We start from the raw sequence: 23,702 nt of genomic DNA, 5'->3' as shown, positions 1-23,702 counted from the left end.
AAATTTTGCTCTAAAGTTACTCAAAGTCATCTGCTTCTGTTGGGCTCTGTTTGCAAAGATAACTTCACCAAGTTTAAATGTTCTCTACAAAACACTACCTGGATTGATTTCTTCCCTTAAGTCGGTATCATTTAAGTGGATAAATTCAAATGCACTGGTCCTGGGTAGACGTTCTGAACAATGTTCACTCAACCAAGGACTCTATCCGAGGATGCACTAAGCAGCCATAGCAGCTTGTACCCATGATAATTCTATGCCTGTAGGCATTATTCAGTTTCAACTACAAGCATTGTGCGATGCATCCTTTCAAGGTAGAGTTACCATAAATTTTCCCCGTTGCAAATAGGTAGGATACAGTTTCGACATCAATGGTTTCTAAAAGTTAGCTCCAGCACTTACGCCTCTTTCGCCGTTTGTCTGCTTGCCATTGTCTCAATCTCTATTTTCGCTAGACGCTCTTTAATACGTTCATCTGGTACCATGAGCTGAACGCTTACAATGTTGCACTTATACGGAAGCTCAATGCCGGATTCAAGCCGCACGTATGTAGGCTGGCTTGCATACGCTATTGGAAAGTATGTTCGAAATCGCGATCCTGGCATGAGCCTTGAGCCCATGCACTATATGTGAACGGCATATCCTGCTGTTGTGCCCGTCATTCGCTTCCGAGGGATATTCTCTCTCAAATGGCAATAACAATAAAGCGTTGCAATAATACAATACTAAAAGCCATGTATAACCTGAAAACATTTCCATATGCAAATTAAAACATGCAAAGGGTGCACCTTTAATGTATTTTTTGCCGGGGAAAGCACAGCCAGGAGGGAATAGAACTTAAGGTCGCACACTAAACTGCAAATATATTTGCTCGGATTATTGTGGATGCAGTTGCAAATCAAATTTTCAGCAAGGGACCTTTTCAAGGGAATCTACATATTGCGGGGAACTTCCTTCGTAATATCATTTCTGTTCCGGATACGATGGTTTTATTAATCTACGTTTCCTGGACTGCGTTGTCTTACTGGAGTCCTGTTTTACGCTGACAAGACTTCATACGCCCTGGTACATAAATAACTGCATGCAATTGATTTTAAAGCTGGTAGCTTGAATATACGTAGAAAACAACATTCCAGGATCCATGGAAACTAAGTTCCAGGAAGATGTTGCAATTTCATTTTATCCTTTCAATTACGGTAACAAATTTCAAGAAGGATATGTAGTTATCAAAAAATTTCCTTAAATTTTCACGCAAAGCTTCATATCAGTGTCTGTCCCTGCGGAAAGTGCTGACTTTTACCGAGAGAGTCAAGGCTTCTGATCAACTTCTCAACCATACCTGCATAACAAAACAATACTAAAACTTTTGCCATCTAGTATGTAAATAATATTATTGTACGTATATCATAGGTGGAGACATATTCCTCCCTATCTACATATCCTTGCATGGGATTTTAGAAAACTATGCACCCACGTATATTCCGAACTTCTCATGGCTCTTGTAGTGGCACTTAGCATCCTAAGGAGTAGATTGCACGGAAATAATGTGAGGAAGCTAAGTGAGCGCATAATGGTTGATTGTTTTGAACCAGCGAAATGATATCGTTCTCATGGTGAAGGTCTGTGGATGGTATCCTGTTAAACGTGATTTGCAGAAAATGTAAAAAGTTTCCTTTCTTTTCAACTTCTAGTACGAATGTGACATTCTGTTTGTGATACAGGCGTACTATGAACTCCGGGAAATTAACCACATTTTCGAGGAGATCCTTACCTTTCCCTGTAGAGAAGGTTTTTATTTTTGCTTAGGATCAGTGAATATACTTCCACTTACAGAAAGTGAGCTGAAAAAGTAGCTCCTGCTGTACAGAATGTCAGGCCAATGGTATGGGTTTATAGGAACGTCAGTCGAAAGTTAATTGATGAAAAGTTTTAAAAAGTTTAGTCGGCCGTAGGCATTTTCTAATCGATGGAGTCTATTACCCTATTTCTACCTAAAACGTAAGAGACCCTATTAATTGCACGAAATTGTCTTACCCTTGAAAATTTCCCAAAAGCAGGAAACTCTTTAAGTCGAAATTTTTCCGTTTCAATATCAGGAAATTTGGAAAATTCGATGCAACGAAGTATAACACAGTGTGCGACATTACAAGGGAATGTATGTTGTTTAACGTTGTATGAGGTTTAAGGAAATTTGATGATTGTTAGTGGTCCTCCAGCTTTTGTTTTACTGAGGAAGCTTTTCCAATAATCGATTTTAACCAGGACACATTTGTCATCGCGTTTTCAAATTTGTTTTCACATTTATTGACATGTTTATGGAAAAGAAGCGATCGTTCACCTACTTACATATAATCCCTTAGCTTCCACCATAAAGTGTGCCAGATTTTAAAGATTAAAAATTATTCATTATTTTTGCGTTTTAGACAATCATATTTATCTCTACATCTCCTCCGCAAAGTTTTGCGGGATTAAACTGACCTTGGGATCATCTTTTTAACTCTTCTTCAGTGAGATAAATCGCGCACACTACATGGTCGGGCTTTTCAGGCAATAGGGATAATTTTTCATTCCAGTTTCTTAATACGGGACCATTTCTCGCTTGAAAATATCCCGAAAGCATTGACACATGAGATATCACTAGATAACATAAACACGAAGCACAAGCAACTAGGTCGAGAAACTTCATCCGTCGCTCCAAGGCAGCACTCACTTGCATGCATTAACGCATATCAGCAGATCACCGCTAGTAAGGCACTGGCTAAAATCATAGATACCGTTTATTATTTGAAAGTACATGTCGTCTAGATTTAGGATGTCACAGTATGCTGGACAGACACAGAGAACATGAAACCAGTCCTCGCCCCTCCTGTTCGTGCAGGCTGTGGCACGCCGGACTTCTTCTAGATCTGGGAAGAACACCAAACAAAAACCTCCGTGCCGTTGGTCGAAACCGTGCGACATAAAGGAAGACACGCAAACAACGCCACTCGCTGACAACCGTAGAGCGGCTCCCTACCCTTCAACAGAGGGGATCCGTACGTAGAACATACAAGAAAGAGGTCCACATATATGGAACTAGCGGCTTTCCTGTTAAGACCTCATTCATGCCTTATCACACAACTCAACATACATTCTAATTTGAGGGCTGAGCTCAATGATGTATTATCACAAGCGCATACATTCCGCGATTGTGACTTTTTTTTGATTTTATTAAGGCCGGACGACGTAAGTTGCCTTGCAGCAACCTCGCCACTTTAGGGGACGATACGTTGATGATGAACATATACTCAGTACTCCGCATTTTAAGCTCAGCTTTTCTCCTCACCAAGAATGAGGAGGTTATCTGCGGAAGGAACGTATTCACCCACCGGCGTAAGCTCACCCGATCATTCGTCTGTGGGCAGCGACGCATGATATTAACCCACACATGCTCACTGACACTTTTGACGAATGCTCTCCTACCATGGAAATTCCACAGAGCTGGAGCCACACTCACAAAGTTTCGATAACACATATAACCAACATAGGTAGTCAAATAGACCTATGAAACCTGTAAAGATTTCAAGGATGTATTTTGTTTGCACAACGGGCACAAGCAAAACAACCTTAACAGTCTTCTCGAGCGCGGGGAGATAGCCAATACACACAATACACACAATACTAATGGAGACACTGAAGATGAAATGGGATAGCCCGCCAGACATCTTTGCACATTCCCGCAGCAGTCATCCTATTCTTACCAGGGGATTTCCGAGACCTGAGTGTCGCTTTACTTTCTTCGATCTCACAAGGCCTTAGAGGAGGAACTTCCTCAACCCCTTGAACGTCACTATGGGATGACACTGAAGGTGCAGATCTCGGAAATTGTTTACCTAGCAAAGTTATCACGCCATATCAGCATAGGCCCTCCGTTTCCCTTTATATATTTGGGAGACTCTTCCCGAAAGGTCATCGCTATACTTACCGACGTAAAGCCTCCTCCTTCTTCCTTGGATTGTCTGAAACATCTCACCTGTAAGCGAGCTTACATTGGACGACATCAACAAGGGGATTAACTTCACATTGACAACGTGCCTTTTGGAATTTCTTCCTCAGGCGACGTCTTTTTAAGCAGTGTTAATCCCTGCTTCTAACACTCTAATCGCTGGTTTTGCTCGCAACGTTGGAGAAATTGAACCTTCTTGTGCTGAAGGATCCCAGATTTCCTTTACTTCTACGCCACAATGGTAAGCTACTCAAAGTAGAATCTCTAAGTAATGAGCAGTCTACTCGATGCCTTCAAGGCAGCTTGGCTATCGCTGCAAATCACAATGCGCCTGTCCTTCACTTTGTGGTCAATTACCCAGGTTGTAGCTGTTAATGTCGCATATACTTCAGCAGTAAAAAATATTGGGTACTGTCTCGAAGAAGCCCACCTTTCGCCTTTATTCGAGGGGCAACTGCCTGCTCCAGAACTCCGTTCTTTTTTGAGTTATCGGTGTAGAAGACTTTCTGCCACGTATATACTGGCTTGTATTATTTTTTTCTACCCACGAGACTATCTTTATATCTTTTACGTTCTATGTTCAGCCTTCAACTTAACTTTGGATGCATGATCACATTACATTGGAGGAAAGAACCAATCTTTGTAAATTTAGCCGAGGGAGTTAACTACTTGCATAAGCGCGACTTCAATGGATTTGCCTACGAGTAAGGCATGCTGAGACTTCGAGAAGAGCGTTTTCTCTATAATCGTCTTTCAGTGGGTGTCTAAGACACGCTCTAGGGTCTTCAACACGAAAGAAGAGAAGTTGATTGGTTGAAAGTCCTTCGCGTATTCACGGCCGCTCCTGCTCGCTTTCGGTAGCGGATATCGCCCACTCATGCCTCCAAGAGTAAAGTACGTATCTGACAGAAATGCACGGGGCAACCCTTCCTTGATATTTCCAGCAAGCTAGCATGTCCATATCTCAGCAGAAGATTCCGACCAGGACCCTTTTCAAGAAAGGATGCACTTCTATGCTTCTCGGCCAGAATCTTACTGAGTTTCACAGATTAGCTGGTGTTTGCAGTGTTCTAACAATAGTTCAGCCACGACCGCTTCCTAGAATCCGTGAGCGCCAATTTGCATCTCTTCAAGCAGTCCTTGTATGGCTTTTCCAGTTTGACCACGATTAGGTCACTGAAGATTAGGTGCTGTGGAATAAATTATAATATTTGCTTTGGAATCCTTTGACGGTTCGGCTTTCTCCGATCCAGAGCTCCTGTATTAGTGCGATGTCGATGTTCTCCTTTAGGAGGAACACCACCAGATTAGCTGAGACGCACTTCGAGTGTTTCAAATTTATTTGCGCTACCGTCAATATGCTTGCGTAGAAGGTTCGCCAGTTCCCATTGGACCGTCGATTTGCCTCTCCTCCAAAATCTGGATGGCGGCGTCTACAGGATTTGTGTTCCTGCCTTCCCCCTTTATGTGGGGTAGGAAAGGTTGACTGTTCACGTTGGGTTTCTCCTCTGGGATCATGGAATACTTTCGTGGAATTTTGATGACGAAATTATCCATCCAGATGCCAGCCGCTGGTTTCCTGGTAATCTCTTGGGATGGGGTGACCTTTTGATTTATACCCTCTCAGATTTCGCGACGCAGGAACCGAGAGAGACTCTGGAGAATTAGTGTTCGCATGTCATAACATGGGAACTACAGACCACATAGGAGGAATAAAAGCAAAGGATGCATATTCTGGTCCTTTTTGCTGTTCAGGAGATAGTCAATGATCATTGCCGACAAGCTAGGCTCAGCACTCATCCACACCTCCGACGTGAGTTTGCCGCTAGCGGAATTATCGTCTCCCAACGTCATCCGTAAATGACTCCTGACCACGTTGCAGTTCGTGCTTTGTGGACCTCCTGTTTTCCTGTTGGACGAGGTGATTTGTTGTTCGAACTCTGGCACACTCTGCTACGCTTGAAAACGGGAAGCTTCATCTTTCCGCTATTTTTGTGGACGTGTGTTATTGCATTTTTCTTCAATCGCCTGGTATTTAGCGACGACCCGACGACTGTACCGGTCTCCGTATTCATTGCAATTCTGCTCAAAATATGTCCCACCTTCTGGTACTGGCTTTGAACACGACTCCAGTGGAGCTCTGCTTCTCCATCGGCTTACAGTTGCCTACATTCTTGTCAGCCCTTGCTTTAAGGGGATCTCCGACGTCGACGGTTTCGGGTGAGAAGTACTATGGCTGGATCTCCCTACGCTTAGTTCGACGACAATGTTTTGCAAGCTGGACACCGGTAGCCCGTCTGCCGCTTCGCTCCCGGTGGTCCCTCTTCTTAGTTTCAGCCCAGCGGCGATACGCCCGGCATCGACTGTGCTGCATTTGTCGGTTACTGTGTGCTGGCTGCATGTCAGCAGCTCTTTTTCCAATGATGTAACTGGCATCAGTACTTCTTCTTCCTATAAACAGATCCTCGTCATTTGAATAAACCTACTTCCCGCCTGGCCTTACATTATGTTGGTCTGTCCGAAAACGGTTTCCAGCGACCACCACGGGAAGGTCATGTGAGAACTGGCCGCATTATGCAACTTTATCTTGGAGCATACTTAGACCGGGCCACCGTCCTATTAGGTCTTTCAGTCCCTTGAACAGCTCCTATATACTTGCTTCTCTAAGTTGATGAAATCCCATGATCCAGGACAGCTTGCTAGCGAGAATAGAGTGGTGGTTCGCATCTGTTTGCTTCTTCGCTTCTGTTTCAGCAGTAGTTATTGACTGTAGGCTACGTTTTCTTTTCGATGCTATCTGAAATGAATCTTCTTAGGAACAGTCTTGGGAATCTTTGCAACTTCCTCCTCTTCAGGTCGGGGTAAATAACGCACATATATAGCAAAAATAAGATCAGGATTTAAATGTAAATTTTATTACTTTTAGCAAAATAGATTCATTTTTCAGAATAAAATATTCGAAAGTAATGAGAGAATCATCAGCACTTATTACATATCACTTAGGAGATGAGCATGTGCTCAAAGGCACTGATGGAGGTCTTTCTCTTCCCCTTTATTTTCACAACCAAATGCAGCCAAGGAGAGCAGTTTTCAGAATGTCCGGGGGTATTCAGTAAGGCAGAAAGCCGTCTAAATCGAAAGAAAATTAATATACTTTTCAGGTGGTATCCAAAACTACTGATACTTGAGGATAACATGACAAAGTTTCATTTAGAGAAAAAGGTTGAAATACGACGGAGCGTCAAGACAAACTGGAAGAACGTGTCCCCGGGTTACCACTAAAACCAGGAACTGATTACTTACTGAAGGGTTCTTCACAAGAAAGAGAAAGAGCAGGCGTGAGGGCCGTTCGGACGTGGTCGTATGGGTAAACATACCAGTATATTTCAGGCGAGGGGTGCGCTTGCTATTGCTATGAGGGCACTTAGGTTCAACCAGTTGAACTCGAAACTGGCATGGCAATGCCTTAATAAATTGAATCGGCTTGGTTCGCATAATAACTTCTGGGGACCTTGGGTTCCAGGATTAGAAGGCACTAAAGTAATGGAAGAGTTTGCCAGAGGGAGCAGAAACTTTCTTTTCTGAACCAGCACCCTACTGCGGTATCAATGTCTAAGTAGCCCCGGAATGGAACAGTCTATGGAGCTTATGCGGGACATGTACCAAAGCGCTCGTATTATTGTTTAAAGCTGACTGAAAAGAGCATTAGGATCATAGTGAGAATACGCTGAACAACCTACGGTTATCGCGGGTATTGTCCTCAGATATTGCGGAGGTAGTAGTGAAATTTCAATACATTTTTCGGCACAATGTTCTTCACTTGCGCAGAATAATTAGAGGCACCTGCGTGCATACTTAATACGTTATTGCTAGGCTAAAACACTCGGAAATAGCATACGTCTTCAGTCGGCTGTAGGATTAATCGACAATAATAAGTACATTACAACCATCAAAGGGACGCAACAATTCTTTTAGGGTGCAGCATAACTTCCTCTGATATCATAATTATTATTGTTATTATCACCGGCAATATCTTAAGTTTATTGAATAAATTTGAAGTTTGCAGTAAATCATCTACTAACTTCCTGGTAAAGTTACTCCCAAACATTAATGTACTATATTTCACTTTGGCTTCGCTCCCATTTTCAAGTAAATAAACTTTCAGATTTTCAGGCAACTCATACAACCACTTTTTCAAAACATTGGCCTTTTGCGGATTGAACTTTTTTCTTCCCGCAAATTTTCCATTTTACCTCATCTCCCGGAGACGTCCTGTTTTGCAAATAGACATGCAAAGGGCGAACATTTAACCATAAATCACTACCAGTCCTGATAATATACTGCGCTCGGAATAAGTAATTGGCATTAGAGGGTCGCTACCTCCTGAATCAATTTACCTTTTCATTCTTCCGCGATCTAATCTGAAAGTCATCGTTATTCATGGGCGCAAGCAAGTCACCACCACCGCCATAGCTCAGCTGGGTAACTTTTAGTCGCTTGATTGTACAGTCAGTAACACCCACATAGAATCGTGAATGCTGACTACGTACACTGGATACTATTTGCCGTTCAAGGACTAGAACGCCTCATGCCCAATCAAATGCAAAATTACTCAATGGAATAAAGCAATTAAGTTGATAAGATATCGATAGAGCCTAGACCGGATAAGGCTGTTTGCTGTATGGTTGCGTGGGGCTGGCGCAATTTTAGGAGTGGGACAAGGATTTCGGGCTCAAGTGCCCAATATGTCTGGTGGTTTCTGCTCCCTCCCATTGAAACCCATGTCAATGATTTTATGGCCTATAAAATTCGAAAACAAGTCAGCAGGGACTGTCTTTGGATCCACGCAAGGACATTGCGCGACCGTGGCTCTTCATAAAAAAGCTGTTATGACTGTGTGTAACGACAATAAAAGAACAACAGTTTGAATTCCAGTGATGTATAGGATATTTTTCACGATACTTGAATGGTACATTAACAGAGGAAGGATATTTTTCAATTTCACATAATAGTTCGAATATTGAGGGGGAGAATCAAGCGTAGTCGGGGAAGGATTATATACTTTTCGAACAAGGAAGTTCGAGTTATATATATAATACAATTCTTCAAACGATAAACATAAACAAAGCCTTTTGTCACATGAAAAGATCGTTCCCATTCCAGAAGTATCGAAATCAAGGAAAAGTTTGCTGGTCACTGCTCCTGTTCTTAACTACAAAATCCCTACACAAAGAGGGCAAAAAATTGGAACCACTACTCTTCCAACCAAACAACCTTCTTTCTTCGTTTAGTTTTGGGGACGGCGAACAACAATTCAGTTTCCTCAAAACATTCCCAAAGTCATTGAAAATATGCCCGTAGACTCCCGCACAATAAGATAAAGTCAAACAAAACATATCTCCAATAAGAACGCACCCAGAATATCACAAGGGGAATTGGGGGTGGACATCTCAGAACAAGAAAATTATTTGCCCAGTTTTAAGTCATTTTATTATCTCGAATACCATCAACAATTACATCATATTGATTGAACAATAAAGGGTTGCAACAACAACAGCCATTTGGGCAACGCACAGATGTCTTTCCTTTTCCCTGTCCCTCCCCCAAAATTGGCCGACTCAGATAAAGTTGGTAAACTTCTTGTTGTTTGTTTGCTGGTGGCTGCCTTTTCCAACTTTCGAGATAAGAAAACATAGCGGGAAGGGAAAAGCCTTCTATTGACCTTCAATCAATCGATTTTCTAATGATGAAAATCTGAAGATAAATTCCGTTGCGAAAGATGTTTATGGTTGGAGGTAATAAAGTGGAAGGGTAAGTAATAAAAATGTTCCCGTTGATGAACTTTCTGCGAAAAAACTTTGTAAGTTTAATAGCCCGAAATTGGTGGAATGAAACGAAAAGATGAAGCTGGAGGGACATTTGCGACTTCAATTAAGTATTTTATTGGAAGTTTAGTTGTGATAGCGTTGTCATTCCACGTTTACGGGAATTATTCTTGACGAAGTCTGCCAATCGGTTTTTCCATTCCTCTGTCTGCTATATTCATTCGCGGATAGGTTCTCTCGTGCGGAGTTTAGTGGAATGGAGAATCCAAGTTCGGTTGAATAAACTTGATTATGTCAATGTGGTCCTTGCATATGAAAGGACTGTAAAGGAAAGATCTATTCCGAATATAGGACAGAAGGCATCAAGTAAAAGAGACTAATAAATACTTTCAAATAAAATTTAACATTCGCCAGCAAGGAGGGAAACGATTCATCCTTCGCAAGAGTATAAAATGAAGGATCCTTTTAAGAGAAGCTCACTTCAAGTCAAAACTCGTTGGGAAAATATTAAGGGAACATAGGTAGTTTCGGCACTGATACCAAGGGGTAAGTGGAAAAGTCCTGCCGGAAACGCGCGTGACACTTTCTTAATATAAGAAGGAGGAGAAACCTGGTAAAAGGAGTAGAGGCGGAGCACACGAAACTTTGGGATGACAGTAGTCCATTAACAAGAGAAAGTTCGTTTACCGAAAAACAAAAATACGTTCCAAAATGGGCAATGAAGGTATAGCCATTTAAAGTGAGATCATCAGGAACTTTATAGCTATGCTGCGTCTGAGATGCCAATCGAAAAAGGTTTATTTCACGGAGTAGCACACTCCTAAGGAACGCGCTGAAATTATTCACATGTACATTTAAAATAATTTCTCAATTATAAAAACTAAACATCTCTTTCCCAAAATGGATGAAAGTATCGAAACCGTACGAGTCAGTATCAGAAAGCCTTCAGGAAATTGGAGTGTATGTCATTCTCAGGCGTTACAAATTTCTCCTCCTCCACCTCCACGTAGTGATCGCTGAGACTTCTTTCTTAATGGAAAACTGCAAATCGAAAAGAATCAAGCAAGTCTCCTGCACTAAAGACGGTACAATTTGCATGGAAAACAACTTGTTATAAAGCCACAAAATGAGCCTCGGACTGGAAGAACGACGAATTCGGCAATGAAACGATTTGCCCATTTTCTCATGAAATGTGCGCTTCCTGTACAGACAGAATACTACCCAGCAGCTAGTCGATATCCTGTCCCAATGAAGGTAGATGTAACAGCGTTACAAGAGATGTCCAGGATAGGGCCCGGTTTCTTGAAAAGGACTCATTACACTGCACAGCACACAGCCTATGATAGCATAGCCAGGGGTAAAACTCTACACGGCCTTGAGACAATTCGGTATCCCAATGAAATTAATAAAACTGACTAGACTGACCCTGATCAATGTGCGAGGCCCGATAAACGCATCAGGATCACTCCCAGGACCATTCATCAACAACTAGAGAAAGTTTTCCGCGATGCTAATGTTAATGCGAGAGGCACCATCCTGAAATTTGTGAATACCATGACCGACTAACTATATGGGAGAGGGTGGTTCAGCCTGAAAAGTCTACAAGGGTCTACAACCCTCAGATGGAGCAATGGCGTAGGCGAGAAAGTCAAGGGATATTGAATTAGTGGACCTCAGCGTCAAGAGATATCGAGTTAGAGGACCTTAGCGTAAATTCGGGATGTCTGGAGTTCCTTACTAAGGCGGGTCTATATTCAATACCAATTTTTGCGCGGTTGATGAAGATCCGTTTGCTCCGTTGTAACTGATATTTAAAAATGGTGACTTGTACTGGCTATCCAGTTGCCGGTTTTAACGTCACCAGATTTTTGTTTGTGATGTTATTTGAATCCAAGCTATACGCCAATAAACAAAAGGCTCTAGTTCAAACCAGTGATTTCACTTTAACCCTTCAACCCCATATGTCGGTGGTAGTTTCAATTTCGATGGTAAATTAGTTGACTAATTCGCTAATTTGCACTGGATTAGTTGCAACAAAATGCAGCGTACATTCGAATACCAATTCATGCTTAGTGGTCTATAAGGGCAATATAAATGGTAGAAAAAGAAGACGAGGCAGACGCTGCCTGAGATTGAGTGACGGCGTAGGCCAGGACGACGAATTGGTGAACCTCGGCACAAAACCAGAATCATGCCCGCCACGGCCAGCGCTGCCTCATCTGATGTGATTCTAAAAGCGCTACAAGCCCTTAGAAACATCCGCCAGTAAACTGAATACACCTACTCCCGTCTGTGGGAATTCGTAAGTACTTCTGCCTACATAGGTGAGCGGTTAGAAGCAATCTCCGAATATGTTTCATCCCGCCAACATTCGGAACATTTTCACAAGGGAGGCAGTGGCACCAACTGCTTTTTGATATGTATACTGGAGGTGCTCCCTAAGATTAAGTTTGACATTTATCATCACCTCCAGGTATTTCATAGCCGGCTTTTAGACCATATATCGACTCCCACTTTTGGAGTTTGCTTTCGTTCCCGTTTTCTTATCGGCCAAGGTGAGCCCGGTTCCTTCTACTCAGGACTTTACCGAAATTACCCTCTCCGTCGTTTAGACTTCCCCATCTCCTGAGTACCTTTCTGTAGCAACTAAAGCCAAGTGCAATCACAGCTTTTTTGGGACAGGAAACACAAGCATCTCATTATACATGCCATTCCACAATATAAGACTCGCTACCACGCCATACGTTACCACCGCTGTAATGATCTTTGAGGCCATCACCGATTCCGGGCCAGAAAGTCCTCTTTGAGAGGTAATCTTAGAGCTGACTTCCGATCCCAGCACCGTACAGCAGCCGCCACAACTTTACGAGTCTGTTGTCAGATTCACCACCATGCTTATTGCCGGTTTCGGTCATAGGTAACAATTTGTCATAGATAAATCTCCCCATCATCTTCCCTATTGTATCCAACAGGCTGATAGGGGGATATGATGCTAGATTCCTAGGCGGCTTATCGGGTTTGGGAAGCAACACTAACTTTTGCTTTTTCCACCAGTAGGGAGTATTCTTTCTTTTATGCATGCTGCGAAGGCGTTTGCGAAAATGTTGGGTCTAGTTTTCACTTAAGCTTCAACACTCTAGGAATATCATCCAAATCTGGGGCCGTATTCTTCCATCCTACCATAAGCTCCCACAGCTGTTTGAACTTAACCACTATTTGCTTTCCGCTTTTTTGATGATGACGAAACACAGTGACAATAACCTCTTTCAGAAGGCGCAGGCAAGTCATCTTTGAGCCCCTCAAGGATTAATATCGGCACAGTCGTACAATTGTTTGAAGTAGCTTTCTTTGTTCTTTTAAATGGCCTCTTTAAGGAGCCAGTTGTTTGTGTCCGTCCCCTAGACCGTCGCTACTGGGCAACTAAGCCTCTAGTACGTTACGATTTGATTGTTTCAGCAGTATTTAGCATACAAAGTTCTCCTTAATTTTGGCCAGGCTCCAGGCCGTGGATTGTCAGCGATGTCTCGTGTTCTGGCATTGTAGCGTGAAGATTATTGCAATTCCTGAGTCCGGGCCGCTTCCCGCTTCCAAATGAGACATCGCATGCAGCACTCCGACGATTTTGCATTTTTACTAGCTTTTACGACCGTCGTGGAAATCTTCAGTTTTTTTCGATGTAGTCGTCTTCTGGTCATAGTAGCATAGTGCCTGCGTCACTGATTGAGTAATTTGGGTGACGTTTTCTCTGGAATGTATCGGGCTTGAGCGCCATGGAAATCGTGTCATCCTAAAAAGTTCACTTTGCACCTGGGTAACCTACCCATCACCCTGCAAGAGATCTTTTTCGTGCTCCCTATAAGAATAGACTCACTGGTTCTCCTGGCTCAAGCGACACTTAGGTATGTCAGGTTCACTATAGATCGCATGCCCCTTCCTGTGAAAGTGTTTCAGATCTCGACATTCTCAAGGACCACGTCCAGCTTCGTGAATGCTTCGACCGCAGCACGCCAACAAAGCCTCTCAAACAATGGCATACACAGGAAATCTAGACTTTTAGAATGTCTTGCGTATCTTTCGGGAGGCCAAGAATTAATAGCGATTGGTAGTGCTATAGAAGAAGAAGAACTGGAATACAAGTCTCTGTTAACATTTATATGACAGCTGTCCCCTGTGTGGAGTTGCCAAATCTCCCATCAGGCGCATCCCTTCGTGCGGATAAGGGAATGCTCGGCGAATGTGTCATGGCCATGCACATGCACGCATCCGGAGATGTGCGTGTATGGGCATGTTTATGCGCAGGCCGGGTAGGTGGGAAGTAAACGCCCACCCGTGGATAAAAATTGGCTATGGGAAGGATACCCAGAAATAAAACCAAACATGGAGGAGCAGAACAAGAATGAAGTTACGATGCAGGGCTTCGGAAACCCAGTGCCGGCGGTTTTTGGGAGTGAGCAAGCGGGCTCCCGGCCGTCGATATCCAACGACCGCAGTACCTCAGTAGTGGGAACCTTGGCTACTGTGGCATCTAATGTTACAAGCGTACGCGAGGAACTTGAACTGGCTCCAGTGATGGATCCGTTCAGAAGGAGCTCGATTTTTCGCAGATCACCTCCCACACGGGCACAAGCCCCCACGATCGCTACCCCCAGTGGGAAGCGTATAGCAGGAGTCTTCGATGAGGAAGAATCGCTGACACCGATTCACCCGAGCGATGTTTTGGGCAATGATCAGTCTGGAGCTGCCTTTACTGCCCTCGGTAAAAAGATCATGGAGCTGTGTGAGTTTATAAAGGAGCGCAGGAACATTCACCAAAATATAAGGGCCATGATAAGAGGCATCCGTTTGACGTACGGCAAGGCCCAGGATGAACGAGTAGGGAAGTCGCCGATTGGAAAAGTGAACCAGGCAACTCAAGTAACGCCGGTTCAAAACACAAAAGGGGAGAAACCGGGGAAGAGGCTGCGCGAGAAGCTGAATGACTCAACAGGCCAGCAAACCCCGAAAAGAAAAAAGGACTCAACTCTCAAAAAGGCGGAGTTCATGAAAAGTACGTCTGAAGCTACCAGGGAAAATACTGCAGTGGCTACCTCGAGAAAAGGGATCGAACCTTCAAAGGCGGATGCGGAAGCTTGGAGGAAGGTAGAACCGCGGAAAAAAAGTTATCGGAGGAAGATTAGACCGGAGGTGATTTTCATTTCCAAACGGGGCGAAGAGTCATACGCCGACATTCTCAGGAAAGTGAAGGCAGACCCCGAACTCACCAATTTGGGAGACAACGTCAGCCGCATTAGACGGTCCCAGAAGGGAGATCTTATGTTGGAACTTAAGAAATCCAAGGATGTAACCGCGGACAAATTCTTGAGCCAAATCGGGAAGACTTTAGGACAGGAAGCCGACATAAGAGCTAGCAGGCCGGAGATCACTATAATCTGCAAAGATATAGATGAAATCACGACGAAGGACGAGGTTCGCGAAGCGTTGGAGAAACAGTTCGATCTTGCCGGACTACAAGAGTCAGTGGTGAAAACGCTAGGGAAAGCCTATGGGGGAACACAAACTGCCATCATCAGCCTACCAGTGGAGAACGCACTCAAACTGTTAGCAGCAGGGAGAGTGAGAATAGGCTGGGTAATGTGTCGCCTTAGGGAACAGGTGGCGTTAAAACGGTGCTTTAGATGCCTTGGCTTTGGTCACATTGCGAAGTCATGCACTAACCCAAATGATAGGTCAAAGCAATGCAGGAGATGCGGAGTGGAAGGCCACATCAGCAAGGACTGCGGAGCTGACCCAAATTGTCTACTGTGCAAAGGAAAGGAGGGTGTGGACCATCGGCACATTGCAGGCAGCAGCAGGTGCCCGGAATACAGGAGAGCCCTTAACACAAATCGCAGATGAGGTTAATACAAATCAACCTCAACCACTGCGAGGCGGCGCAGGATCTACTCGCGCAAACCATCCGCGAGAAAAACGTCGATGTGGCCATACTAAGTGAACCATACCGAAACCGCGGTGGTAGCGTTTGGGTCAAAGACCAAACGGGCTAAGCAGCGCTGTGGACTTGTGGAGAACAAGCCTTCCAGGAAATAATGGAGCACCCGGAGGAGGGCTTCATCAGAGCGAAGGTGAAGGGCATCCACATCTACAGCTGCTATGCTCCACCCAGCGCTACACTCGTCGAGTATGAGCGGGTGCTTGCTGCTCTTGTTTTGGATGCAAGAGGACGTTGGCCGATCATAATAGGAGGCGATTTCAATGCGTGGGCTCTTGAATGGGGCAGCCGGATAACTAATGTCAGGGGACGTGTTCTCCTCGAAGCATTCGCGGAGCTGGACGTGGTACTGGCGAATGTTGGGTCTTCGTACACTTTCCGGGGAAGGGGCCTGGGGTCTATAGTGGACCTGACATACGTGAGTGCCACTTTAGCCAGTAGAATCGCTTGGCATGTCAGTGAGGACTATACTCACAGCGACCACCAGGCAATCTGCATAGAGATCAAGGACGGATCGAGCTCGAAAAAGAGTTTTCGCAAAATGCCGGGTGGTATGCTTGGCTGGACAGTGAAAGCGTTCGAGGGGGACACGGTGGCGACGGTCGAGAGGAGGCACACAAGCAATTGCGTGGCCGCCTAAAGGAAGCTATTCGGAGGAGCAAAAAGAACTGCTTCAAACAGTTGTGCGACCATGCCGACATAAACCCTTGGGGCGAGGCTTACAGAGTGGTGATGAAAAGGCTGCGGAAATCACCCCAGGTGACCTGTCCACGCCTCCTGAAACAGATTGTTACCACTCTGTTCCCTCACCACGAAAATAGGGGAAGGCAAGTTTTTGTCCAGCCAAATGACGGCATAATACCGCCTGTAACTGTGGAGGAGCTGCGGGAAATATGTGGTAGGTTCGGTGATAACAAGGCCCCAGGTTTGGATGGCATCCCCAACCGAGCTTTGAAACTGGCAGTGAAGACTAGGCCCGACCTTTTCGCCAACACCCTCGAGGCGTGCCTAAAAGAAGGAATATTCCCTGGCCAGTGGAAAAAGCAAAAGTTGGTGTTGCTTCCGAAGCCTGGCAAGCAACCTGGAAACCCAGCGTCGTATCGTCCTATCTGCCTGTTGGATATAATGGGGAAGATGATGGAGAGAGTCATCTACAACAGACTCCTGCCCATCGTCGAATCCAGCAATGGTTTGTCGGAACGCCAGTTTGGTTTCCGACGCGCCCACTTTACGGTGGACGCAATTGGCATGGTGGTAAACCTGGCAAAAGGTGCACTGATTTCTGGCGGCTGCTGTGCCGTGGTGGCGTTGGATGTCAAAAACGCATTCAACTTGGCCAACTGGAATAGAATTAAACGGGCGTTGGCTGACATAGGTGTCCCCGGATACTTAGCGAATTTGGTGGAAAACTACCTCTCAGAGAGGACTCTCTGGTACGGGACGGATGAGGGCCCCAAAGAGTACATTGTCACAGCCGGGGTACCACAGGGATCGGTACTTGGTCCCCTGTTGTAGAATATCATGTATAATGGGGTGCTTGCTCTTCCCGTCCCAGAGGGGACTACGATTGTCGGCTTTGCTGATGACCTAGCTGTGGTTGTTGCAGCAAAACACCCAGAAGATGTGGAGGTTTACGCAACGGAAACAGTGAGAGCGGTAAAGTCCTGGCTAGAAAAGGCCGGGCTGACCTTGGCGGACGCGAAAACGGAAGCGGTCTTGATAACGAAACGCAGGAAAAATAATAGCGTAAAAGTGGAGGTCGGTGGACATACGGTCGTATCAAAGCCGGCTATCAAATACCTGGGGGTAATAACTGATACCAAATTGAGTTAGGGAGCACCTAGAGCATGCATGCCAAAAGGCAGCCAGTGCCACCACGGCACTTGCAAAAATGTTGCCAAATATTGGTGGGCCGAAACATTGCCGGAGGTTGGTGCTAGCCGGAGTGGTGCGCTCCATCCTGCTCTACTCGTCGCCTGTGTGGGCAGAGGCGCTTGCAAACTCTCAGAGACGGAAGCAGGTGAACTCGGTTTACCGGCGGATGGCTTTGAGGGTTTGCAGTGCTTTTAGAACCACATCAGATGAGGCAGTATTGGTGGTGGCAGGCATGATCCCGGTTGACATTCTGGCCAAAGAAATGAGTGTCCTGTACAATGCAAGACATATGGAGGGGCATGCACAGCGTAGAAATGCGGCAAGGTTAGAGTCGCTTGATCTCTGGCAACGCAGATGGGACGAGTCTGCGAAAGGTCGGTGGACGCACAGGCTCATTCCCAACATTAGGGTGTGGCTTGAGCGAAAACATGGGGATACCAACTACCACATTACCCAGTTCCTCACGGGACACGGTGGTTGCTACAGGCAGTATCTGCACCGCTTTGGGTTGGATGATTTTCCGAACTGTTCCAGATGCGATGGCATACCGGAGGATCCAGAGCATGTGATGTTTCACTGCCCACGATTTGCGATGGAGAGAAGGAGCTTAAACCAGGTGCTGGGCAGGAGCGGGACCCCGGAGAGCTTGGTTACTGAGATGCTGGAGTCCGAGGAGAAGTGGCTTGCGGTTGGCTCCGCAATCATCCAAATGCAAGAGGAGTTGCTGAAAGAACAAAGAAGGAGGAAAGCTGCAAATAGGAGAAGGATGAGTGCCTAAGAGCAAACCTACCCCGCGAAGTAATACCTCAATGGTGGTCCCGCGGGGCTGGGGCTGGAGAGACCGGGGGTGGTTTTTAGTGGGTGTGAATCCCACACGCGCCCGCTGTTGTTCCGCCGTTCGGGCGGCGGAGCTGCGGCGGACGTGTCTTTCTAAGATTTTCCACCTCCGTGTACGCACAAAAAAAAAAAAAAAATATGACAGCTGTCCTATTAAAAAGAGAGAATCATAGGATGAATCCAGTAATATTATTCATTAAGTATCGTCACAGTCTCAAAGCATTGGAATGAAAATTGATTTTTCAGGTAGTAGGAATCCATATCCTTAGATATGAATAGAATTGTAATCAAAATGTGCTTTTCGAATGATGATTTGGACGTCCAAATCAAATCATTTTCAGGCCATTGAAAATAGCACAGTAGACCTGATGATACTGACGGTATTCCAAGCAGTACCATTTTCATCAAATTGAGGCATCTGAAATATGCATGTCAAGGATCTAAGTTCAAAAGTACCAGCACAATGAAACTATCTATCATTGTGCTTCTAAGCTTACGTCTTTGAAAAGCATATTTCAGATGCCTCCCGATTCAGGAAAGTGGGGTAATCGAATTCAGAATAATATCCAAAGCAAATCTAAGATACGTGTTACATCCATTCATCATCTTCCATTTCATAACTTTTCGCCACAAAAGCGTCGATATTCCGATTCATACAAAGTGACGATGATGAGTTATTCGATTTGGTTGCAATAGCAATTAGGCAAATGAATTCAAAATTGTTCCAGAATTCCAGATTTCAACGCGCTCCATTGTTTCGTTTTGTTTGAAGAAAAGTGAATAGAAATCATCGAAATTAGGACGAAATTTGCAAAATTAGGAACAATGTTGACCTAGTCGAGTTTTTTAAATTTTTTTCGAGTTCAAATGTCAAATATGCTGATGGTTTGCAAGAAATTGGAGAAATTATTCATCCATAAAGGAGTTCGAATGTTTCAAGGAGTTCAAATAATACAATGAATGAAAATTATAATCATTCAGTTATACCCGTTTCACAGAAGTATGGAGGGATGTGCTTCGTTAATACTTGGTACTTGGTAGCCGTGATCCACTTGATGAGGGAGAAGATTAAGTGCAGCAAGTGTCTCCTTGCTTTTTTTGCTTTTCTGTTCATTCTACCTCATTATACGCAGCACCGGCCAGGCAGAAAGCACTAGCGTGTGGGACCAATCGGGAGAGGGTAAGCATGACTTATTGTTTAGTGACGCTAAAGGTGTGTAGTGCCTTCAGAATAATCTCAGGTGAGACAGCGGGAGAAGGGGTATTAATCTACCTAAAAAAGATACAGAATACTGAAAGGCAGGTGTCGCTGGAAACGAGAGGGTCCTAGAAGACCCTCTGTCAGAAGTCAGAAGTCAGTCTGAAAGAAGCGTAATGTAAAGTTAAGGCACGAAAGGTTAATTTCTCCTATCTAGGGTCGAAAATCACAACCGATAATGGCTACGATGATGAACTCCGCACACGGTTGTTGTCAGGCAACAGAGCCTATTTCAGCTTACAAAAACTGTTCCGTTCGAAACGTCTCACCATAGGGTCAAAGTTCTTACTGTACAAGACAATGATCTTGCCAGTCCTCATGTATTCCTCGGAGACTTGGGTTTTTAGCAAGAAGAATTGCGAACTCTTGGCCGCTTTCGAGAAAAGAATCCTCCGAAGAATTTTTGGCCACCTGCATAAGTATAGACGATTCCGTAGCCTACATAACGACGAAATCTATGAGTGATACCATGAGGTTGCATGAGGTTACGGTGGGCGGGTCACTTAATACGTATGGATGAGTATGATCCAGCCCGGAAAGTCTATGAGGGCAATATCTATGGTAGAAAAAGAAGACGAGGCAGACCCTGCCTAAGATGGAATGATGGCGTATACGATAGCTTATAGGGATATCGAATTGGTGGACCTCGGCGCAAAGCCGGGATGTCTAGAGTTCCTTATTAAGGCAGGCCTAGACCGGATACCGGTTGTTGCGCCGTTGATGATGATGATGAAGGTTTGATGCCCTAAATCGCATTTGCTAATGTAATACTATCAAGGTTGTTATCAAGATATCGGAATAGGATGTATTTTGACCTAGAAGTTTTCAGATTTTTAGATTTTATATAGTATTACACCAATCGAAGGCATATAATTGCAAATTATCTGATAATTTTTCTTTTTATCTTTTTTTTTAGGATTTTACACCACACTCTAAGCACTCTGAGCTGTCAAGGGGTTTTATAGGTAAGTAAAAGTCGAATTGTAATGAAATTAATTTACGGAGTTATTGTTAGTCTACCCAAAGCATAAAAGGGCATGTCATATAAGTACAAAGGGTATGTTGTGTCACCAATTAGGAGTTAAGCCATTCAGCCTTCGGATCACTGTTGCTGGTTTGCAGCGGCTGCTGGTTGCAGCGAGATTGCTCGTCTGAGGGTAAGTTGCGATTACAGCGAACGTCTGAAGACAAGTTGCGGTCGGTCGATCAGGTTGCGGCAACCGCAACGTGCGATCTCGCTCCAACGAACAACTTGGTTGACAGCTTGGTAGCACATCTGTGGTTTAGAGGTTTGGAGCTTTGGAGTTTGCGGCAAGTGCCAAGCGTGGACAGTCGGCAATATTCCTGATCGACCAACCGCAACTTGTCCACAGATGTGCAATCTCACTGCAACCAACATGGTTGCACGTAGATAACTAGGTCGCACGTCTGTGACTAGTATTAAGCCGGCTCAGTATGTTTGTCGCTTGCCGCAACCCAGCGGGAACCAAAGACAGAGCTTCCTTGAGGATTTAGGATTACTGACAATTTCAATGGAATCTGTGAGCGGATGATGTTTCAAAACTCCTTATAGAAAGCTTGGTGGGAGTACACGCGCATATACATTTTGAAGGTTTTGTTTGCAAAACCTTATTAAAATCGATTCAATGTCTGTCTATCTGTCACAAGCACTTTTCTCAGAAACAGACCGACACGAAACTTGGTGAGTAGGTGGGAACTGTGACCGCCAGACATGCAGTGAGTAACATCTCTCTACGTTGAGATGGATGGAGGGGGAGGGGGGTCCTCATACATACAAAATGGGGGTGTAATTTTTTTTTCACCAAATATAGTCGCTTTAGGTATCAAATGAAAGGTCTTGATTAATACTTTCCGAAGCCGGACTTAGTTTTGATATTTTTGTTGGAAAGACGGGGAGTGAGAAGGGTCGAAAGTGATGATTTCTTTAACGGACACTAAAATCGCTGGAAACCAAGCCAAATATTCTATCCCTACGTTTCCGCTTCCTACTATCTTTTAATACTTAGCATACATGTGGATGGGCTTTAAGACCCGTCCTCCTGCGGATCTCACGAACACCGGACTAAAACGAAAAAGTTTTTGTACCATGGCTGTAAGTGGCAGGCCTTACAGGAGCCCCGCCTATTTTTCCGAACTGACGTTTAAAACAGTATGCACCGAATGTCAATGGATCGACTCTTTATTGAGGTCACTGAGTAATGACTTCGACTGGCGATTGTCTCAAAGATAAATCGGCGTTGGGTGGACCTCAAGTGGTATATTAGAGATGTTTTGAAGCTGTGAGGTAGATCATAAGGTTGTCCTGGACGCTGTAAAAAAGCTGGCTAACTCCTGGTAGATGACGCCTGTCCGACCTCAATGATCACCAATTTTCTTGAACAATTATGAAACATATCAAATATTCGCTTTCTTAGAGATCTAATTCTGACGAGCTGCAACACTCCAATTAAACGACTGTTGCTTGTAATAAGCTCATTTTCTTTTTCTTTAGCCTTTGTCCCGCTCACAAACGGAGTCGGCTCATCGTGATCGGTTGTGCCATTTTGTTCCATCAAAAACCTGTGGATGCAATCGTGAGGCTTTCAAATCTCCATTCAGCGTATCAAGCCACGGCCAGCCTTTTGGTTACTACAGACCAATTTTGGCAAGTAAATTCTCGTTAGCGCGAATTATCTGACCATACCATCGAAGACGATCATGTAGCTCAGTATCCTTTTTTCTTGTTCAGTTACTAGCTTATCTTTATCAGCGTCCGTTTACAAACTGATGGCATGGAGGGGAGAAGTGTCACCAGCGATATTCGCGTCGCCCGGCACGTGGGTTATTTTGCTGATATGTACGTGCATTACACTTTCCAGAATGTGCCGGAAGTGGTGAACACAGTAATAAATTGCCAAAAACTCTCGTCCGTAACTGTAGTAAAATTGATCTGGAGTAGTTAATTTCCGTTGCAACTGTTCTTGAACTGAGCCCATCGCGACGTCCGAAGCATGAAGCATCCATCGAGAGAATCAGTTGCTTCGTCTGATAGTAGTCCAGGAGGATGGCGTCCGCTAGATTGTCACGTCGAACTCTTGTTGATTTTTTTCCGGTCTACTGAATGGGACCAAGCTACCTTCTTGCAGTAGTGGTGGGCCCAGGGTGGCAGCATCTGCAACAAATCTCCGGAAAGAATTCAGGACTCCAATGAATCATCGATTTGGGGTCCTAAAAGTTCCAGTTTGTTAACATCGAAGAAACATTTCGAGATGTTAATAACCACTTCATAATCACTGAGTCTACGAAAAACTACAGGTAAATATTCTTGATGTTGTTCACGGAACTCAGAAGCGATCGGGGCAGGAATCCAAACGTCGTAAACTCGAATAATTCGAATGGCGCGATCGCTGCTGTTTTCTGACATGACTGGAATTCTTCGAAGAGGTGACAAACTTTGCAATCTCGCGTCAACCGTCAGATGGAATTCAGCCACGGAGGCTGAATTTCCGAAGATAATCATCTTAGTAGTGGGGCCAACTAGTTGATTGCTTTTTATACTTACCACAGGGGCTTGATAGCGCAGTTAGTTTCATTTGCGGCAAGAAATTGAAAATCAGATTTTAAAGGTTTCTTCAATTGCCAAGAAGATAACTGCGAGCACTATTCTTTTTCGAGACGGGTCAGAGACATACGGATGGTTGATAATCCTACCTGGACTGAATCGAGAGGATCTGACGCCAAACTAGTGATCGGGAAAACAGTAGGGCGTTCAGTTTCGAAGTCACAATTTGCCATCTCTGAAAGTCGGGTAAGATCGGACTGGTAATTGCAACGACATTTCCGCACCGCCTTTAATCTTCGTTGCCCGTTACAACTGGGACAGCCTTTACTCACCAAATTCCAAACTAGTAAGAAGCGCCTTCTTCAGATACCGCG

At 44.5% G+C, this 23,702-nt stretch overlaps 1 protein-coding gene across 3 annotated transcripts in view; it reads left to right on the top strand.

Moving 5' to 3' along the window:
* LOC119657413 (irregular chiasm C-roughest protein-like) overlaps positions 1 to 23,702 on the top strand; it is a 526,753-nt gene that overhangs the window by 91,228 nt on the left and 411,823 nt on the right. For all 3 annotated transcript variants that reach the window (XM_038064308.1, XM_038064310.1, XM_038064307.1), the window contains one exon: positions 20,683 to 20,731. The gene's annotated coding sequence lies outside the window, so the exon portion shown is untranslated. The remainder of the gene's footprint in view (positions 1 to 20,682; positions 20,732 to 23,702) is intronic.

Source organism: Hermetia illucens, chromosome 5 (genome assembly GCF_905115235.1).
Source record: "Hermetia illucens chromosome 5, iHerIll2.2.curated.20191125, whole genome shotgun sequence".
Classification (NCBI taxonomy): Eukaryota; Metazoa; Arthropoda; class Insecta; order Diptera; family Stratiomyidae; genus Hermetia; species Hermetia illucens.
The sequence above is the reverse complement of the archived record's forward strand: the minus strand, read 5'-3'. Positions and strand labels throughout refer to the sequence as shown.